General features: G+C 35.2%; 1 pseudogene across 1 annotated transcript; it reads left to right on the plus strand.

The window, feature by feature from the left end:
* The first annotated feature begins 639 nt into the window (after positions 1 to 639).
* LOC148861483 (cyanidin 3-O-glucoside 7-O-glucosyltransferase (acyl-glucose)-like) lies at positions 640 to 15174 on the plus strand (annotated as a pseudogene). The gene is made up of 11 exons (XR_016113009.1): positions 640 to 1065; positions 1207 to 1270; positions 1996 to 2054; positions 7198 to 7273; positions 7704 to 7774; positions 7887 to 8181; positions 8714 to 8829; positions 8939 to 9152; positions 9266 to 9397; positions 14771 to 14861; positions 14949 to 15174. The product of XR_016113009.1 is annotated as a cyanidin 3-O-glucoside 7-O-glucosyltransferase (acyl-glucose)-like (transcript).
* The last annotated feature ends 5442 nt before the right edge of the window (positions 15175 to 20616 follow it).

A 20616-nucleotide genomic window follows, 5' to 3' on the forward strand; every position in this document is an offset into this window, starting at 1 on the left:
AGTGTAAAATTTAAATGTTTTATATTATTTTATATGTATTTGAACTGTACATATTTGTATTTGTACCTTGTCCAAACTTGGTTCGGAAGGAGTATAAATACAAATACGTAGAGTGCAAAACCTTACATTTTGTATGTATTTGCACTGTACAAATTTGTATTTGTACTCTTTCCAAAGCCTAGGCGGATTTGGGTTGAGGTTTTTTCAAAATTTGAATAGATACAGCCGGATGCAGTATAAAGCAAGGGTCTAAATATTAATGAGGCTGTATCGGCTTGTATTTAGTTGCACCTTTATTTTTATTTTTATTTTTTAAATTTTTTCTAATTGGTTCAGAAGAATTGGTTTAAGGCCTATTTATCCCTGAACCAGGTCAGACCTCAAAACACCCACTATAGGAGTATAACGGGGTCACTGATATTGGTCGACATGCCCCAATACGTTTCATACTTTGAACCTTGGTGTAAAGTTGGGCCAACCTAAATTCACCCATGTACGCTTTGCTCCATCCCCATCCCAAAGAGTCCGATCTCTTACCTACAAGAACTCTGCCCACATTTGCCCAAATAGTATCACAGCCACATGTGAAGAATATTATACACAGGAAACGTGGACAGAGTTTTTGTGGGCAGGAGATCCGGAGTCCACCCCGAATCCCTGCATCTCACGTCATTATTCATTAAGCCATTTTGTATTTTGGATTTTATACCAACATTTCACCACCACCACATGTGCATTATCGTATTCGTACAGCGCATAACCATCGCCACATGCTTTGAGTTACTCGTCATTGATGTTTCAAGTTTTACAACGGAGGATGAATCTAAGCCTCTCTCCTACCTTCTTCCAAAGTTTATTCTTTATAATTGCTTCTGTCGTTATTCAGTCTCAGCATGGAAAAGTAGAAAAGTAAAAAAGTAGTCAGAGTAAGAGATGTGGAGACTCTGCTTGCTGCTTCTGCTTCTAACTGTAGAAGTAGGAGGTTTGGGCCAAAAGAGCCCCAAATTTAGCCGAGACGACTTCCCCTCCGACTTTGTTTTCGGTGCTGGAACTTCAGTTTATCAGGTCTGTCTGCAACTAACCATTTCATCACATAATTTCTCTATCTGACCGAAGAGAATATACATAAAAAGCGTCGAAGTAACAAAAGAATAGGAAAATTGAAGAAATAGCTGTGGTTTTGACCATTGGTGAGTGAGTATGCAGGCTGAAGGTGCAGTAGCAGAAGACGGAAGAGCTCCTTCTATTTGGGACTTCTTCACTCACCAAGGTGAATCCGTCTTTTTCTTCTATTTATTATCTGAAGATTTACACAATGTAATTTTTATGATTAATTTCTAACTTCTGGGGGGTATTCTACAACGTAAACTGTTTTTCTTGTTACCGGTTTCAAAAACAAATTAAAACTGGTTGTGTATGTGTTTTTTTTTTTCAAAACTGAAACAAAAAAGGTGGGTTCTTGAATTTCTAGTTTCAAAAACATGATTATAGCTGTTTATTCAAAATCAAAAACAAATTAAAACCACCATGTGTGTATGTGTTTTTTGTTTTTAAAACTGAAACAAAAAACGGTGGGTTCTTGAATTTCTAGTCTAGTTCCAAAAACATGATTATATTTGGTTATTCAAATTCAAAAAAAGAAAAAAAAAATTAAAACCAACATATTTCTGGTTGTAAATGTGTTTTTTGTTTTCAAAACTGAAACAAAAAACGGTTGGTTCTTGAATTTCTAGTTTCAAAACCATAATTGTAGCTGGTTATTCAAAATAAAAAACAAATTAAAACTAGCATGCTTTTGGTTGTGTATGTGTTTTTCATTCTTAAAACTGCAACAAAAAACGATGGATTCTTGAATTTTTAGTTTCAAAAACATAATTATAGCTGGTTATTCAAAATCATGTTCCATAAATTATATAATTTTTACACTAACAAAACGTTCATGTTATAAAATGCTTCCTAAATTAATCATGGTTTGATTTGATTCCAACATTTCAGGAAAGATGCCGGACAAAAGCACGGGAGATAAAGCAGCTAATGCATACCATAAATACAAGGTAATCCTTGTTAGTCCTCTTCATGTTCAAATTAAATAATTAATTATGAGATTCTTTTTCCAGAAAATTACAGGTAGTGGGATAATGATACTTGTAAGGGTTCGGATGATAGCATTCAAGTAGAAAGACTTACACGTTATGACATATTTGTATAATCATTTTAAAATTCTAAAATTACCATTTATATAATTTTTGAGTCCACTTTGCCTTTTTTTATTGAGTTTATAAAGCTCTGTATTGGGCCGGGCTTTGCCTGTTAACAGAATGAGTTCAGGCCTGAGCTCGAGCCTGAGCCTGAGCCTGGCCCTCGTATAAAGTAAAGCCCAAGCCCGAGCCTGAGTTTGGCAAAAAATATAGAAAAAATAAAATTTTCTTTTTTATTCAATTAAAAATTATTTTATTTATATTAAAAGACTTCTAAATCTAAAAAAATAATGAAAATTTCACTATTACTTGAAAAAAGAGAAGAATAATAAATAAAAAATTGGACAATTTTCTTAAACTACTCCTACTGTTTAGCTAATTGACAAGTTGTACTCTTACTGTTTAATTATTGTCTTAAAGTATCCCTAAGTTTTATGACAATCGTCTATCTTTGCTATTAACACCATTATTAGAATGATTAAAAAGACTATTTTATCCATTATTTTTTTTTCAAAATTTCACAATAAAACAGAAAAAGGAGAGAGAGAAAGAAAGAACAAATACAGAGAGAGGGAGGGAGTGTGGCTGTATCGCTGGTGAACAATGGAACAACCGAGGGCGAAATTTAGAATTTAGATCTACAACCGAGAACGAAGGATGCACCTGATATCAGTAATTAGGTTGGTGGAATCATCCCCTGTGAAATCCACCCGAAAACACTGCTATCGTCCCCCAATTCTCCATCAGCCCAACAAGAATCACGCACGCGTTCGAAGCCCTTCTCTTTTCCCTATTTCTCCCCTCCCTTTTATCCACCATAACAAGGTGCTGAATATGAATCCATATGTTCATAATGAAGAGCTCAATCCAGAGGTTTTACAAGGGAAGATCGGAGAGTCGGGATCCACATCCGCTAGTACAATACGGTACCATTTTTGAAGAAAGGACTTTGATCGAAGAAGGAAATTAAAAGATGCCAGCGGAACATAGACTCCGATCGGGAATGAGGGATCTGTTTTCACGGCCCTTCAGGAAGAAGGGTTACATCCCTTTGTTAACATACCTCCGAACCTACAAGATTGGGGACTACGTCGATATCCAGGTTAATGGCGCAATTCACAAGGGAATGCCTCACAATGTTCTATCACAGCCGCATTGGCAGGGTCTGGAACGCTACCAAGCACGCCATCGGCGTCGAAGTCAATAAACAGATTGGAAACAGGATTATTAAGAAGATGATCCATGTGCGAGTGGAGCATGTGCAGCCATCAACGTGTAGGCAAGAGTTTAAACTGAGAAGGATCCGTAATGATGAGAAGAATTTCACCAGATTATCATCTTAGGCAATGCACTTTCTGGGTGAATTAGATCCTTTTGTAGGTTGAATATTAGTAGATTAATAGAACTATTGTAAGGAACTGGCTTATTGATGCGGCGGTTTGTAAAAACAAAATATTATATATATGTATATTTTATTATATAAAATATATTTTTATTATATAATATATTATTGAGTCGGACTCGGGCTTGGATTGGGCTTTTTTGAGAAAGCTTGAGCTCTGCCTGAAACAAGGTCGGGCCTGATGTTTTAGGCCTAAGCCTGAGCCTGCGAGCTTGAAATCTTGTTCAAGCTTGACTTAGACTGGTCTGGGTTGAACCGGCTTATCAAACTACCCAGCCCATGAACAGGTCTAGTGTTCATGAATCCTCATATCACAAAATGTTATTATCTCTCTTGGGTGTTCCAAGTATGTAACGAGTCCTGATCTCCTTCCAAAAGAATACATTCCAATACCCTTCTCACATGATCTGGTAGGATATATCTTATTCAATATGACTCAGTTTTTGGGTCACGGTCCGGTGATAAGATGTGTAGTGTGAAATCATGTTGGGAGGGTGTTGGAATGTGTTTTGTTGTATGAGATACTCGTATATGACATGCATGATATTGTTGATAAAATCAATGACGCATTGATTATGGTCTGTGTGTGAATCAGTCCTCACAAGACTGTGCCGACAAGGTATTTACAGCCTCTTTGCAACTGTGTATTGAGAGACCTATTTATTTTTATGTTTTTATTAATAGGTAGATAGATATTTTCAATGCACAATAAATGGATGTGAGGAAGGACTAGGTAGGGGGCGTTGCAGAGAATGTGAGAAGTAGTTGAGTTTTAAGGACCATATTACGACATCTCTTGCGAAAGAAAACATGTCTTTTGAATTTTGATGTTTTACAATAATCACTATTTTCATCTATTTTCACAGTGGATGATGATAAGGCCACGTGTCCCATGTTTTTAGAAAAAAGCACAGTGGATGATGATAAGGCCGCAGTGGATATGGTGAGTTTTAGATATTTTGAAAAGTTGTGATGAATTTAAGAGAAATGCTGAAACTCATAATGAGTTTTAGACAATTTCTCATGTTTTCAAACTGTTTCGAACCTAGATGATTAGACTGTTTGGGCCAGAAATCAGCCAGGCAACCTGTTTGACCCTTGAAGAGTTGAAGTGTTTTATCAAAAAAAAAAAGTTGATTTGGTCAGAAAATTGTTTATTTGGACGGTTTAATCCCTAAATTTTTTGATTCAAAGAACGTTTTTATCAGTTTTTTTTTTTGTAATTATATTAATTTGTAAATTTTAAATATATTATGAGCTGATTCATTCGAATTGGACGGTCAAATCACAAACTTAGAAACTGGATACCAAAGCAGTTCGGCCTCTGAATCGATTTTTAAAACCTTAGAAAAAAGCTTGAACTCTTCAAAGATAATTTTTTATAAACTTTTAAAAGACGAGATTGAAGATGTGGTTTTGACATCCACCGAGAAATAAACTTCAACCCAAGCCTAATGGATCTTTTGCATGGGTTGGACGTCAGAAAATTCAGGGCTGACCTAAACTTGGGTTGGCCTTGGGTAGTTTGAGCCCGGTCCAATCCAAGTCCACCTAAACAAGATATATATATATATATATATATATATATATATATATATATATATATATATGTCATTTCTAATTATATATACATAAATATTAGGGGTGAGTAAGAAAAACCGAATTGAAAATTCAGTTAACCGAACCAGTTGGTTTGGTATTTTAAAAAAACCGATAATATCAATTCGGTTTCGGGTTAGCCAAAATAGAAAAGTGGCGGTTAACCAAACTGACCAGTATATATATATTTATATATTTTATATTTCCTATACATTATAAATTAATAAATATGCATTATATATTTATAATATATAATATATTATTTATTATTTAAAATATAATATTTTATATATTTCTAGTGTTTTGTTATATATTTATATATTTTTTATAATATATATTATAAATAATAAAAAACTGATGAACTGATGAACCAAACCAATGGTTAACCGAATCGGTCAATCAGTTAACCGATTGGATTTGATTCGGTTTCAGTTACCAATTTTCTAAAAACTGATAACCCTGGTTCGGTTTCAAAAATAAGCCCATTGAATCAAATCATTAGCACCCCTAAACATACACACATATATATATGTATCAAATATGTACATATGCATTTGTTAACGAAATTTATCAACATTTTTAATCCATTCTACTTCTAAGTTGAACTCTATAGCGGGCTTTAAGGCCCTATAAAACATGGCTGTACAAAAATAAAATCATAGATTTGAAAGACCCTACAAAAATAGATTCTAATAATAGCAGTGGGCTGTGACACTTGTACAGATCCTCTAATATAAAACCAGAGGATGTGATTATGACCCAAGGAGGCAGCCGGCCAGAGAAGGTTTTCTCATAACATGTGCTGAAGCCCATGTTTATAAGGGTTAAGTACACTGCAATCCAATGCAGAAGTCTGAATTATAGTCCCCCATACCCTACTACTAGCCCCCCCTAAACCACATTCTGTCTGTGAATTTGGCATCAATTCACGGTCGAGATTCATCCACTTGTACGGTGGGGCTAGAAAATTCTGACTTGGACTGATTAGTCATTCTCCCTATTTATAATGGGACTTCCAGCACTCAACGGTACTAAAATTTGTTGTTAGAAGGGAGAGCCCTTCTTATCCAATATTTTACTAGCCTCCTGGACTTGTTCAGCCTCTTGGATCAAGGGACAAGTGTCCCACAAGGTAAAATTAGTTGCTCGGATTTTTTCAACTACCTTGCCAAGCTTTGATCACACCAAACAAATCACTTGTTGACATGACATTAGTTTGATTAACTGTTAATTGGCCTAGGAGGGGAGACAAGTCAAAGATATTTACCCATTAGTTAGGCTATTGCCATTGGCTATAAGATTTATCCATACACCAAAGATATTCTGAACCGAGGGCATCTGGCCACTCAGATCAGTAAGGTTTTCTCAAACCTGATCAATTTACGTAGGCCCAGCCCAACCCAACCTAAGTTGTGTTGAGCTAAGCTCCATTTGGGCCTGGCCTGAGACCGATCTTAGCTTCTTGGGGTTGGGCCTAGGTTCACCCTCAACCCGACCCAAAGCACCCAAGTAGAACCCCTACTGGTAGGGATTAGTGGTTTCTTGCAAGTTTACTATAATACCCCTTCATTTAAGTTTGCCATAAATCAAATTTGTGAGATGATGAAATCTTTGCATGCATTATCATTCCATCTGAGATTTGGGGGCTCATCTTTTCATCTAAATATGAGCTTGGGACCTTAAGGTTGAAGGACAACACAAGAAATACTTTTCGTTTTTTTTTTTTTTTTACTTATTTTCTTTTTTAAATGATATTAAGGTTCAATTTTGAAGAGGTACAAACACAAATATGTACACTATAAATACATACAAAATAATATAAAATATAAGATTTTGCATTCTAAAAATTTTCATTTGTACTCTTTCCAAACTTCGCCTAAACAAAAGATCATGATTAATTTGATCATTAAAAAGAAGAGATGCCCTAATTGAACAACTTTTATTAATGGTCTATCTCAAAAGGAGTATTTCTCATCTCTCTATTTACAAACCTTGCAGGAGTATGTCAAGATCACGAGTGAAATAGGTCTTGAAGGCTATAGGTTCTCCATATCTTGGTCAAGACTCCTCCCAAGTATGTATCCGACCTCAAGCCCTCACTTCCATGGAAATATTTTGACAGTTGGCCCAGAGAATATTCTTGGAAATGTCATGTTATCATGAGAGTAGGGTAAAATAGTAATTGCCTATTTACTTTTCGCAAAAAACATAGACTTGGGTGTGAATCAGTGAACATGTCCAATCCAAAAGCACGAGATGGGCTTCAGTCAATGTTTGGCCTATTTTTTTTTTTTCATCGAGAACAGATATTCCAAATGCAAGGTTATAATGACTGTTGGAATGGATTCTGCATTGACTGAATCCAATTTCCAAAAACACTCTCAACAGCCTATACTATTGGCTCCCAACCGCCAAAGTTATCCCCACTTCGATAATGACTTCTTATTAGTATATGCTTATATTATTCCATATATGACACAAAATATTGTGTTTTCCGGTGGTAGATGGAAGAGGAACAGTTAATCCAAATGGCCTCGAGTTTACAACAATCTGATTAATGAACTGATTGCCCATGGTAAGACTAGAATAGGATTGACTCGCCAATCCAATTACTTGATGATAGGCTCTAGGTCTGACGGTATATAACAATATTTCTCTCTTTAACTTCTTTCATGTGGACCAAATAGGTATTGAACCACCCGTTACCCTCTTACATTTGGATCTTCGCCAAATACTAGAGGATGAATATGGAGGATGGTTGAGTCCCAAGAATTTCGTGACAGGGTCTCCTACTGGACCACCATCAATGAGCCCAATATCATGGCTATTGCATCTTAAGCATTACCTCCCCAGCGGTGCTCGTTTCCGGGTGGTGTCTTCAAATGCTCAGCCGGAAACTCCTCTGTGCAGCCCTACACTGCAGTGCATTATATTTTGTTAGCCCATGCATCAGCTGTTGTATTTTACGGACAAAAATACCAAGTGAGTGCCTTCTTAATTACCTCTGAATCTTGGTGAAAGGAATAACAAACCAATAAGGATACAAATTATGAACAGTAGATCCGATTCAATCAGATCTTATAAATATTGATTTGAATTTGAATTCGAATTCAATGAGGATGTTAGATATCTGAATTTGATCCGATTTAATTTATTTATTTTTAAATTACTAAGTTATTGAACAACAAATAAAATATAGCAATTTAAATAAAGAAAACAAAAAATACAAGTATCTTTTCAACTATTTTTATCATATATACATATTTTTTTATAAAAAATAATATAATAAATTTATAAAAGTACAATATATATGTGTGTGATATATTTTTTATATATCCCTGTTCGAATCCTTTCAGATGGGATAAAAGAGTGTTTCAAATTCGATCCAATTTTTTATAAGATCCTTTTACCCGATTCAATCCAAAGATCCAAAATGAGGGCTATCTGAATCCGACAAAATAGGATAGGACTTCAGATCAAAATCAAGTAACTGAGTATTGGCTGTACTGTGCAGGCCAAGCAAAATGGTTAGATAGGCTTAAACGTGTATGCCTTCTGGTGTAGTCCTATGACAAACTCCACTACAGACGTTGTAGTGTTGCAAAGAGCCATAGATTTCTTCAACGGTTGGTAAGTGAATAGAAACAATTGTACTTATTCTCTTGATGCATCTAACTAGCTTACATCCAGAGAATTGAAGTAGCTCGTTTAGGTTGATAAAGCATGAAACTGCATGCAGGGTTGTCAATCCTCTAGTGTTCGGAGACTACCCTGTGATCTTGAAGAAGAGAGTTGGGACAAGGCTCCCATCCTTCACTAAACGCCAATCTCAACTTGTAAAAGGGTCATCGGATTTTATTGGTTTGAATCACTACTTCACAATTTACATTCAAGATGACTCCAACAAATCAGACCTCCAGACTTCAATCTAGACATGGCTATAAAGTTTTGAAGTTCCACTCTCAATGCTTTTGATCAGTAATATTCTAGAGCATATATCTAGATGATGTTGGTAGAAACAAAAAATATCTTTTAACTCTCCTCAACAATTAATAATTAATTGCAGTGAGTAAAGATAGCCCAGCCTCGAGCCAGTTCTCACCAGATTCTCCGACCTTCAACCCAGATGGCTTGCAGAAATTGCTTCAATATTTCAAGAACTATTATGGCAACCCTCCCGTTTACGTTCAAGAAAATGGTAAATATGCCTTCATCACAATGCTTTAAAAAAAAACCCAGAACCGGAATCGTTTTAATTAGCCACTAGTTTCTGGGTTAAAGGTTCGACCGTCAGGTTTGAACGGACGACCCATTCTGGCAAAAAATTAAAAACAATAATTGAAATAAAAAATGGCTAAAACTGTCAAATAGGTCAACAGTTCGATCACACAGGTCAATGGGTCATTGACCAATTCAATGGTTTTTGGCCTAGGATCAAGTTTAGGGTAAAATGGAACCAATTGCCTAAGCAGTTCCCAGGTCAAATGGTTCGACCGTCCGGATCAATTGCGGCTCAACATTGCTTCATATATGCCTAGGGAAAGATCCCATGGCTCTCATCACATTAATACAATCACCAATCAATCAATCTCTCTCTACAACACACTATATATCCACCAAGAAGTTTTCTTAATTGTCATCTCATCTGTGATCATGTTATGGTGCCAAGAAACGAGACACTTAACGACACAACCAGGGTAGATTACATGAATGGGTTCATGGAAAGCATGCTTAATGCCATAAGGTGGAACTCTGATGGGTTTCTTTAGCATAACCTCAGAATATGGGGTTGCTAAGTTGCTCTCTCTTGCAAGGATTCTAACTTGTTTATGATTTTAATTTGTAGGAATGGATCAAACACCAGAGGGTACTTTATTTGGTCCTTAGACGTGTTTGAGGTTCTTAGTGGGTATCAGACACGTTATGGGCTTGTTCATGTGGACTTCCATAACGAGTTTAGGAGACGACCCAAATTATCAGCACAGTGGTACTCCAATTTCTTCAAGAACAAAAGCATCAAGATAGGGAGGATGAGGGCCCAATTCTATTCATCTGCAGAGTAGTTCATCATTTTTCTTGGCGTATGGTTCATGTAACTAAGAGTCCAAGAATAGGGCTTCGTCTGAAACCACGTCATACAGTTTTTTAATTAATTTGGAAAGGAGTTAATAAACTATTTTCACGGAATTATCTCTGAAACCTCCGTTAGCTATTAGTTTCATTAATGACAAATACTAATTATACATGCTACATGCATGTGGAGCCAAAATCATATTTTTCTCCAATTTTCCTTTAAATTATTTAATGAAATTTAATTATTAGTAAAATGGAATTTCATTATCATATATGTAGGGCTGGAGGTTGGGCTGGGTTAGGTCAGGTTGAAGCCAACCCTAGGCCAGCCCTAAGTTCTAAACCCCCAACTCTAACCCCCAACCCTAACCCTAACCCTAACCCTAACTAAATTCTTTCAACCCTAACCTAACCCAACTCAAAGTCAACTTCGGGTTGGGCTGGGCTTGGGTTGGGTCCATCCCAAATTTCACTATGTATATTAATCTTATGTTTTATTGGTATTTGTTTCTCGATGTTTTTATTGGTTCTTTTAGTACAAAATTTGAACAAATAAGTGTTTGAAATGGCTATAGTTTATTATGAGTTATGACTTATGATAGATCTTTTATGCATGACAAACATTAGAGAGGAGATGAAGAATAAAATATTCAAAAAACATAATATGTTATTATGGTTTAGGGGCCATTTGGCAAGTCATTTTGGGAAGATCTTCTAGTAGTTCTGACAGTTGAAAGATGCATTGAGCTTTTACATTAAGATCTGAGCAGCTTGAAGCCCATTTGGATAAAGCGTGTGTTTTCGTGCGAAGATGAATATAAATAAAATGCAAAAACTTCATTTGGAGCTTCTCGAGAATCGCTTGTTTTGGGCTTCTTGCATCTTTTAGGTGCATCGACTTTTGGTGGCTAGATCTACCATGAACCAAATGGGAAATACCGAATTGCAGTCTACCGAGCTTGTAAATAGCTAGCAGACCGCATGGAAAGACACACCAAATGGGGCCTTAGTCTTTTCATTTGGGATCAAGTGAAGTGATTATCTTAAAAGAAAGACATGATAGTATGTAGTGAGGGTTATACAACTATCATACATCTAAACAAACCAATGTATGATATATAATATATATAACATATATTTATATATGATATATACTATAGAGCCGGGTTCGGGTTGTCCAATGGGTCAACCCTAACCCAACCCGAAATGAAGTCGGGTTCTTGAATTTCAACCCTAACCCTAACTCGAGCATCAACCCGACTCAACCCAACCTGATTTTTTTGGGTTGGATTAGGGTTGAGTTTGGGCCAACCCGACCCAAGTTTAGCCTTATCATATATGTATATTCTAATGCCAATCTCAATTATTTGAATTTCATTAAAACTTTACTTAGTGCTGAATAAGGTAATTCTATCATACAAATCCTGAATTTGTGATATACGACAAAGTGGAATGATCTGAATATGCATATGTACATAAGGGAAATTCATCTCAAATATCAATTATTTACATCCATAGCATTAAATTCAAGGCTCAAATCTATATTAGTATCTATATCTATACTACTATTAATAAAAGTGTGTGAAACTTTTGTTTGATTAAAATATCTCAAATTTTTAATTTGATCCCTCTCTAATTGTGTGGACAAGAAATGTAATTTCAATGACTACTTTTTTCCTCATTCTTAGCCCTCTCATTAAATTTTATATTTAAGGTATTAACTCTCATTAACATTTATTGAATCATACTCGTGACTAGAATACCCTTATTTTTGAATATGGTCCCGTCCCTCTCTAATTGTGAGGGCACAGAACGTAATTTAAGCTATTACATTTTTTGGTTTCTTCATTCAATTCCCACCCATTAAGTCTTGTATTAAAGGTATTAACTCCCATTGCTTCATTCACAAAAAATAATTGCTTTTACTAATGATAGAAATGAAATTCAAATTCAAATCCAAAACAGAGTTGTTTTATTGTTTGTGGAGAATCAATAATTCAACTTTTTGAGTTAAACTGTGTCAACCCTTGATGTCATAGTTAAATAATAATAAAAATTAAAAAAGATGAAAACATAGAAGTAAAACAAATATAAAATGTTTATAAAGAACAATTGGACACATCTCTAATATTGTATATTGATCATCATATTAAACAAAAATAAGTGTAACAAATACCAATAATTTTTGTAGACATAGAAATATAACAAAATATAGAAAATTTCAGAAGCATATTATTTATTATCATCATCATAAAAAATTGTCACGTGCAAAACATGTTCACACTTACTAGTTACTATAAAACGCTACATCATTCTTGACTTATTCATTGATTAAGAAACATATTTGATGGCCTAGATCTTTTAAATTCTTAACACTTCATGATTGATTTTGTCCAATTAAGCATAGCCAACGATCCCATAGTTGATAAGTCACTTGGCATCTCTCCTATATGGCCAACATGCCTCAAGTACGTCTTGCTCTTCCCCAACCCTTACTCCTCTATAAGGTTGCTGGTAAAGCCTATGGTTGGTTCTAGCCAAGAGGAGACTTGGGATTGAGTTCCACTTGGTTTGGGTGGTCTAGGAGTTTGGGGGGGGGGGGGTTCAACCCTATTGTATGTTTTGTAGCCAAGTAATGGGCCTTTTGTTTTTGGGGTAAATTAGAAAGATACCCTATGCCCTATCCAATGGCTGGGGTTAGTGACATTTACCCGCCCCTTGAACTTTAATTTGCAATAGACTTCTTGAATTTTTACTTTGTGACAAATATCCCTATTCATTATAGTTCCATGGTTAACTTCGAAAAAAATTCTCTTGCATTCAGATGTTTAAAATTTTTTAAACCCACAAACAACCCTTTTCTTATTTATTTGAATGGTTTATGATTCAATTAGCTTTCTAGATATAATGTTGACGACTTCTTAATTGTTTTATTAGATCCTTGTAAATTTCTAGCTGTAGAAGTTTCTTTTGATAGATAAAAATTTAAGGTTCCATTTGATTTTTTTTTTTGTTTATTGAAAAAAATGAGTGAATAATTTAACGGAAATAGATATTCAATTGAAGTTCTTATCAATTGTTTTTGCTGGATTTTTGAATTATGATGAACTCCAAACCGTAATTATTGTCACAATATCATAAAAATAGCTTTAGTTTCTAAGAATTTTAGAAGAAAACCTTATTTAAAGTTCATTTTCTCCCTATATTGTGATATTCTTCTAATAATTTTCTCCATATATCCACACGAAATGGGTGGGCGAGGACTGTAAAACAAGAAAAGTTAGGTGGGTATTTTGATAATTTAATGCATCTCATTTTGGTCACGTATTTATTGCAAAGTGAAAGCTTAGGGGTAATATCGTGAATGAACCTTTGTAATTTACCTTTTTTTTTCTTATAATAGTAGCCTTGAACTGACCCTACTCACTTTGCTATAGGGTAGGGTCTGGTTCCAAATTCTTGGAATCGAACTCTCACCTGGGTCGATTCTAGGGTCTAGGAGTTTACCCTACCCAAACCAACTCGATGACCAACCTTGGTTGGCCTTGGAGGAACTGACCTTGGTAGAACATGCTTTGAAATAAACCCTAAAAATACTTTTAGGGATGTGAAGATTTAAACCCAAGCACTCATGCTTACAAAGGCCATCGTCCCACTTAAACATTTACTTAACTTATTTGATCATTTTTTCATTTTAATATTTGAATGTGTACAATAAGTAATGTAAAAATTAATATTTACAAAATTTAAATTTAAATTATAAGTTTTGAATCATATGATGATAATCTATATATTAAGTTACTCAGTTTAATCAATAAAGATAATATAAGTTCTAAATTATATATTATATTTATTGAAAATCAGGTTATTAATTCTTCTTTTATTATTTTTTTGAAAGGGTAGTAAAGAAAGAATAGGTTTCACGGGTAGGTCCTAGAACCGACCCACGAACCACCAAGATCAGAAACCAATCTTCACAAGGTAGGTTCTGGTTCCAAAAACCTAGCACCAACCCCTATAAGGTAGGTTCTAGGTTCTGCCATGGAACCGAACTGAACCGACCTACACTCACCCCTACTTGGAGTATAACAATCCTTTGCACTTTAAGTAGGCAAAAATTTTGTTGACTACCTGCATATGTGAAGTTTTGTGTTTATGCAAATGCTAACTCACCACACTTACAATACAAGGTATATCAGGCCTAATCAAATACAAGAATAGAAACCTACAAACAAATCTTTGATAAACACTTTTGTCAAGAAAAATGTCTCAATCATCAACACTCAGTTTATGATTAGAATTAGTGGGGACTTAGAGCATGGAAAAACACAAGCCCACTATAATGGGACAACGGGAATTGAACACTAGACCACATGGTCAAATAGGCTCTTATACCATCTCAAAGAACCGTTCAACCTAAAAGCTTGAACTGTTAGGCGAGTTTCCTAGATAGGTTTTTATTCTCTAACAATAAGCCACAAATTGATTACTTTATTAGGTTATGGAGGACCACGAAACAAGTCACTTAATGACACTGCAAGGATTGATTACTTGAGTGGGTTTATGGAAAGCATGCTTATTGCAATACGGTAGAGGATGGAAAAGTCTTTCAGCATCACCCCATAATAAGGGAAATTCTCTACTTTTAAGGGTTCTGATTTGTGTGTTCTTTGTAGGAATGGATCAAACGCCAAATGATACTTTGTATGGTCATTCTTAGATGTCTTTGAGCTTCTGGGTGGGTACACGACACGCTATGGGCTGGTCCACGTTGATTTTGATGACAAGGAGTTAAAGAGACAACCCAAGTTATCGGCTCAGTGGTACTCCAACTTCCTCAAGGGAAGAAAAAGCATTAGCATAAAGAGCACAAGGGACACTTCCCATTCTTCCTCACATTAATTTACTTTTCGCATGATTTGTTGGATAGTAATATCATTAGAGATTAAATCCAATGGGTGTTTGGTTGATTAATTGCATAACAGAGCATGCTTACACACGTACATTGAAAAAGGTTTTAAAGTTTCCACTAGAACTCTTTATTTTGATTTGTTTTTTCTCTTTTAAATTTTGTCTCACATTGGAAAATTATTCAAATTGACTTGGGATTTTAAATAAGAACTCGTTTACACTCCTTAGAAGTATAGAGACTTGCTACCATGCAATCGTGTGCATGACACAATGAAGCGCTTTAGAGACGCACTTTTCTCACACCCACATGGTCTTCCAGTACAATAAGACTACATATTTTATACATAGAATTCATATGAGATTGTGATGATATGTGATACAATGACACACAAAAATCGTAGGTCACGCTTTTTATTTTTAATTGTAGTTAGTTTGCAAATCACAAATCATGACTTGAAAATCGTTAATTGCAATTTGAGATTCATAAGTAGAAACTAAGAACTTGCATATGATCAGAACCACTCATAAGGGTGCATTGGAGGTTGGACCATGACCGTTAATGTTTTTAAGTTAATCTAACGATCAAAACTTAATCGTGCATAATCAAAAGATATTATTCAAACATTAATAGTCATTAACTATTAACTAACTATGAATAGTCATAAAATTTGAATTCGTGATTGTATAAAGAGCCTCTTCAACAAACACACTCCCTTTCAAGATGACTCTCAAGAATCTATAAAATAATTTTAATCAAGCCAGTTGAACACATACGTTTTCGCTACTTTTTCACTGCACAAACACTCTTGTCTCTCTTAGTCAAAACTATCGTTGTCTCATAGAAGGTTTCATTGGAGACTCAACTCTTCAGATTGTAGTTTCTCACCCAATTCCCTATTCTATCTTGGAAACAAATTTACTAGTAACCTGATAACATACTCAATAAAATTGAGTAGGGGCAAATCTATCTATATATATATATATATATATATATTAAAGGAAGGCTTTCAAGCTACAACCCCCAGCATTCAGACACGTGACTTTTTCAAATTTACACATGGCATTTTCTGAGAAGTTGCTATTAAAGCCCATAACCTACTACCACCATTCAGACAAGTGGCCTTCTCATTTTCTAGAAAGTTAGACACATCGCAATTTCTGAGAAATTCCTGGTAAAGCCCACATCCTACTACCAGGCTATAGCTCCCCACCATTCAGACACATGGCCTTCTCATTTTTCTGAAACACTAAACATGTGGCATTTTCTGAGAAGTTGCTGCTAAAACCCACAACCCACTACCACCATTTTCAATCCATTCCTAAAAAATACAGAAAATGCAAAAGTGGTTATCTACAACCACTTCTGCCTACATTCTATCAATCTGAGTTAATCATTAACCCTCTACATATCATAACAAAAGAAAACTATCCATATCTAATATATATATATATATATATGGAAGGCTTTCAGGCTACAACCCCCACCATTCAGACACGTGGCTTTTTCATTTTTTTTGGAAATTTAGACAGATGGCATTTTATGAGAAGTTGTTAAAGCCCACAACCCACTTCCACCATTCAGACAAGTGGGTTTCTCATTTTCTAGAAATCTAGACACGTGGCAATTTCTGAGAAATTCCTGCTAAAGCCCACAACTAGGGGTGGCAGCGAGTCGACCTTTTCATGAGCTGCTTGAGCTCGACTCATGAAAAGCTCAACTCGACTCGGTTTCAACTGAGCTTCGAGCCAAGCTCGAGCCCAATTCACTGGCTCGATTAGGAAATGAGTTGAGCTTGAGCCTACTAGAGCTTGGCTCGTGAGGCTCGCTAGCCGACTCGAATATATATATAATAAAATTATAAAAAATAACATAAATAATAAAAATATTATAATTATTAATTATTATAATTCTTAATTTTTTAAATATCAAATAAAAATATTTTTATATATAATTTTTTATTTTTATAACATTTTTTCTCAAAATCGAGCTCGAGTCGAGCCAAGCTCAAGCTTATGAATTTTTTACTCTAGCCGAGCTCGAGCTCAAGGTTCTGGATCGAACCATGCTCAAACCTTGTAAAACAGTCTCGAGCCTCGTACTATTTGGCTCGGCTCGGCTCGAATCCACCTCTACTCACAACCCACTACCAGGCTACAACCCCCCACCATTTAGACACGTGGCATTCTCATTTTTTTTTGGAAAGCTAGACACGTGGCATTTTCTAAGATGTTTTTGCTAAAACCCACAATCCACTACCACCATTTTCAATCCATTCCTAAAAATATGCAAAAAATGCAAAAGTGGTTATCCACAACCACTTCTGCCTACATTCTATCAATCTCAATTAATCATTAACCCTCTACATATCATAACAAAAGAAAACTATCCATGGATTAATAATTATTGAAAAGCTATTTTTTGAAATAAATATTTCTTAAAAATTTAATAATTATTTAAAATATTAATAAATATAAATTCAACATTATTGATTCTATAATGTAAATTTAACATTATTGATTCCCCATACTTAGTATGGGGTCATTCACTAGTAATGTTATAAAGATAGTGTCTTTAGATACCCCTTAGAGTTTCTCCTCCAACTACTTGTAACTATTTTTTCCAACATGGTCCAATTTGGTTTGGGTCACTTTCTAGGTTTTTTTTGGGTGACAAATGTGTATCTCCAACATGCCCCTCTTTTGTATGGGATTAGAATTCCTTGGATAGAGAATAACTATCAAGCCCAAAAACATTAGTAAAATAGAGTCAACATTCATGGGTGGAAGAGCTCGATTTTGAATCTCACTGGTGGAGTAAAGTTTGAGTTAGGATCTTAGAGACCTAAAAAAAAAAAGATCATAGGATAGGTACTCGGAAAATAAACTTTCCCTAGTCCCCACATAAATTAAAAAAAAAGAACATAGGTTTCCCTAGAGGTGTAAATCAGGTTAGCTCGACACAGCTCGGTACGACGGAACGTAGGCTACACCAGGCACAACACGATTGTATGGGCCATGCTAAGCTTGGGGTTTTAGGTCCATGGGATGGCATAACACGACGGCCCGCGTATTTCATCTCAATAATGAATTGCAGTTAACAAAGATAAGACATCCTCGAGTCAGTTCTCACCAGATTTGCCGATGGCCTTCAACCTAGTTGGCTTGCAGGAATTGCTGCTTGAATATTTCAAGAAAATGGTAAATTAATATGCCTCCATTATACTCCAAAGTTGTTTCAGGGCTAAATCCTAATTTTAGAGTAGGCTTGATCGTTACTCTTGGTGTATATGGTTCCTGGTTCCTACAACTAAGTCCATGTTTGAGAGTGCTTTCTCAAGTGCTTATTTTAAAATATAAGCACTTAATTTATATTGGACGTTTGGTGGCCTTTTTCTCCAATAAGCACTTATGAATCTTTTGTTCTTCATTTTCTTTCAAAAATTTAAAATATCCAATCCAAAGTGAATGGATAAAAGTAGTTTGATAGAATTGCTTTTGTAAAAGTGTTTTCATAAAAATACTTTGACAAAAGTACTTTCGTAAAAGTGCTTTTGTAAAAGTACTTTTGTAAAAGTGCTCTTACAAAAGAACTTTGGTATAAGTGGTTTCATGTAAAAATACTTTTTATAAAAGTACTTTCATGTAAGAGTACTTCTATAAAAGTGCTTTTATAAATCTGTTTTCATAATAGTGCTTTCGTAAAAGTAATAATGTCGTTGCTAAAAGTGACAATATTGAAAGGGTATAATTGGTATTCTAAAAAGTTACTAAGTAAAATTTTGGGAGAAAAATTTTGAATAAGTGCTTATTTTATGAATACTTAAAAAAAGTTGGAAATTTGGGCTTAAAAAATAAGCCCTTATTTTTAAAATAAGCACTTATGTTGGGCTTTTTTCGCAAACACCAATAAGTGCTTAATAGTGTGGTCCCAACCCGAATAAACACTCCCAAACATAGCTTGAGAGTCCATTAATTAGAGGGCATCATATCAAACCTCACAACTAATTAATTATGAAAAGGAGTTCATAAACTATTTTCAGGGAATTGTGTGAAACCTCCATTAATTAGATAGCTTTACTAGTAATGGATAAACAGAGACTGCAAAGTATAGCTTTAACCAATCACGTACAGCACCCCTGAATTTTGTTGTATACCACCAGATTGATCACCTCTTTTTTTGATAATGATGGATTGATTGTAAGTTTTTCTCATATCATGTCTTTCCATTATCATATTTGAACCCTTTTTTAACTTTGTTGTTAGCATTCTTATGCATTTTCACTTACCTAGGTAAAGAAAGGTGAGAAGGGGGTTAATGTTTTTGATGGATCCAAGATGAACTGATACTCTTCAGAAAATTCGCTTACGGTGGGACCCATTATAGTGGAATAAAAACATATGGATTTTTTTTGCAAAAAAAGACATAGTCAGCTTCATTTGATGATCATTGAAAATATTACATGAGAGGAGCTGCTAAAGTCATGGGGTAGCTTGCTGATCTATATTTACAAGATCCACCAAGGTAGAGCTATCAGAAAAGACCAAAAGTTGTCTAATGCCACGTGATATTGCTGCTTCAAGGCCCATTAAGAGTGCTCGTACTTCAGCATCATAGCTGTTAAGGGCCCAATAAGGACTGCCTTCTGCAATGAATAACTTGACATTGGGATGTTTGATGATGAGCCCTCATCCAGCATTCCCTATAACCGGATCAAACGATCCATCAATGTGCAATCTCTCAGTGGCATAAGGATGCAACTTAGGCTCCGTTTGGAAGGAGTACAAGTACAAATATGTAGAATGCAAAACCTTACATTTTGTATGTACTTGTACTGTACAAATTTATATTTATACTCCTTCCAAACTAAGCCTAGATGGACTTGGGTTGAGATTTTGTCAAAATTTGAATAGATACAGCCCGATGCAGTATGAAGCAAGGTCAGAACTATTAATCAGGCTATATCGGCTTGTATTGAGCTGCACCTTTATTTTTTATTTTATTTTTTTTTCAAATTAATTCAGAAGAATTGGTTTAAGACCCATTTACCCCTGAACCAGGTTAGACCTCAAAACATCCACTGTAGGAGTATAACTATAATGGGGTCACTGATATTGGTCGATATGACCCAATACGTTTCATACTTTGAACCTTGGTGTAAAGTCGGGCCAACTTGAGTTCACCCATGTACGCCTTGCTCCATCCCCACCCGAAAGAGTTCGGATCTCTAACCCACGGAGGTAATGGGTTGTGGGTAGACGTGGGCAGGAGATCCGGAGTCCACCCTGAATCCCTGCATCTCACGTCATTATTTATTAAGCCATTATGTATTTTGGATTTTATACCAATATTTCACCACCACATGTGCATTATCGTATACGTACGGCGCATGACCATCGCCACATGTTTTAAGTTACTCGTCATTGATGTATCAA

Source organism: Nelumbo lutea, chromosome 4, assembly GCF_056320005.1.
Source record: "Nelumbo lutea isolate HS-2025 chromosome 4, American lotus-T2T, whole genome shotgun sequence".
Lineage (NCBI taxonomy): Eukaryota > Viridiplantae > Streptophyta > Magnoliopsida > Proteales > Nelumbonaceae > Nelumbo > Nelumbo lutea.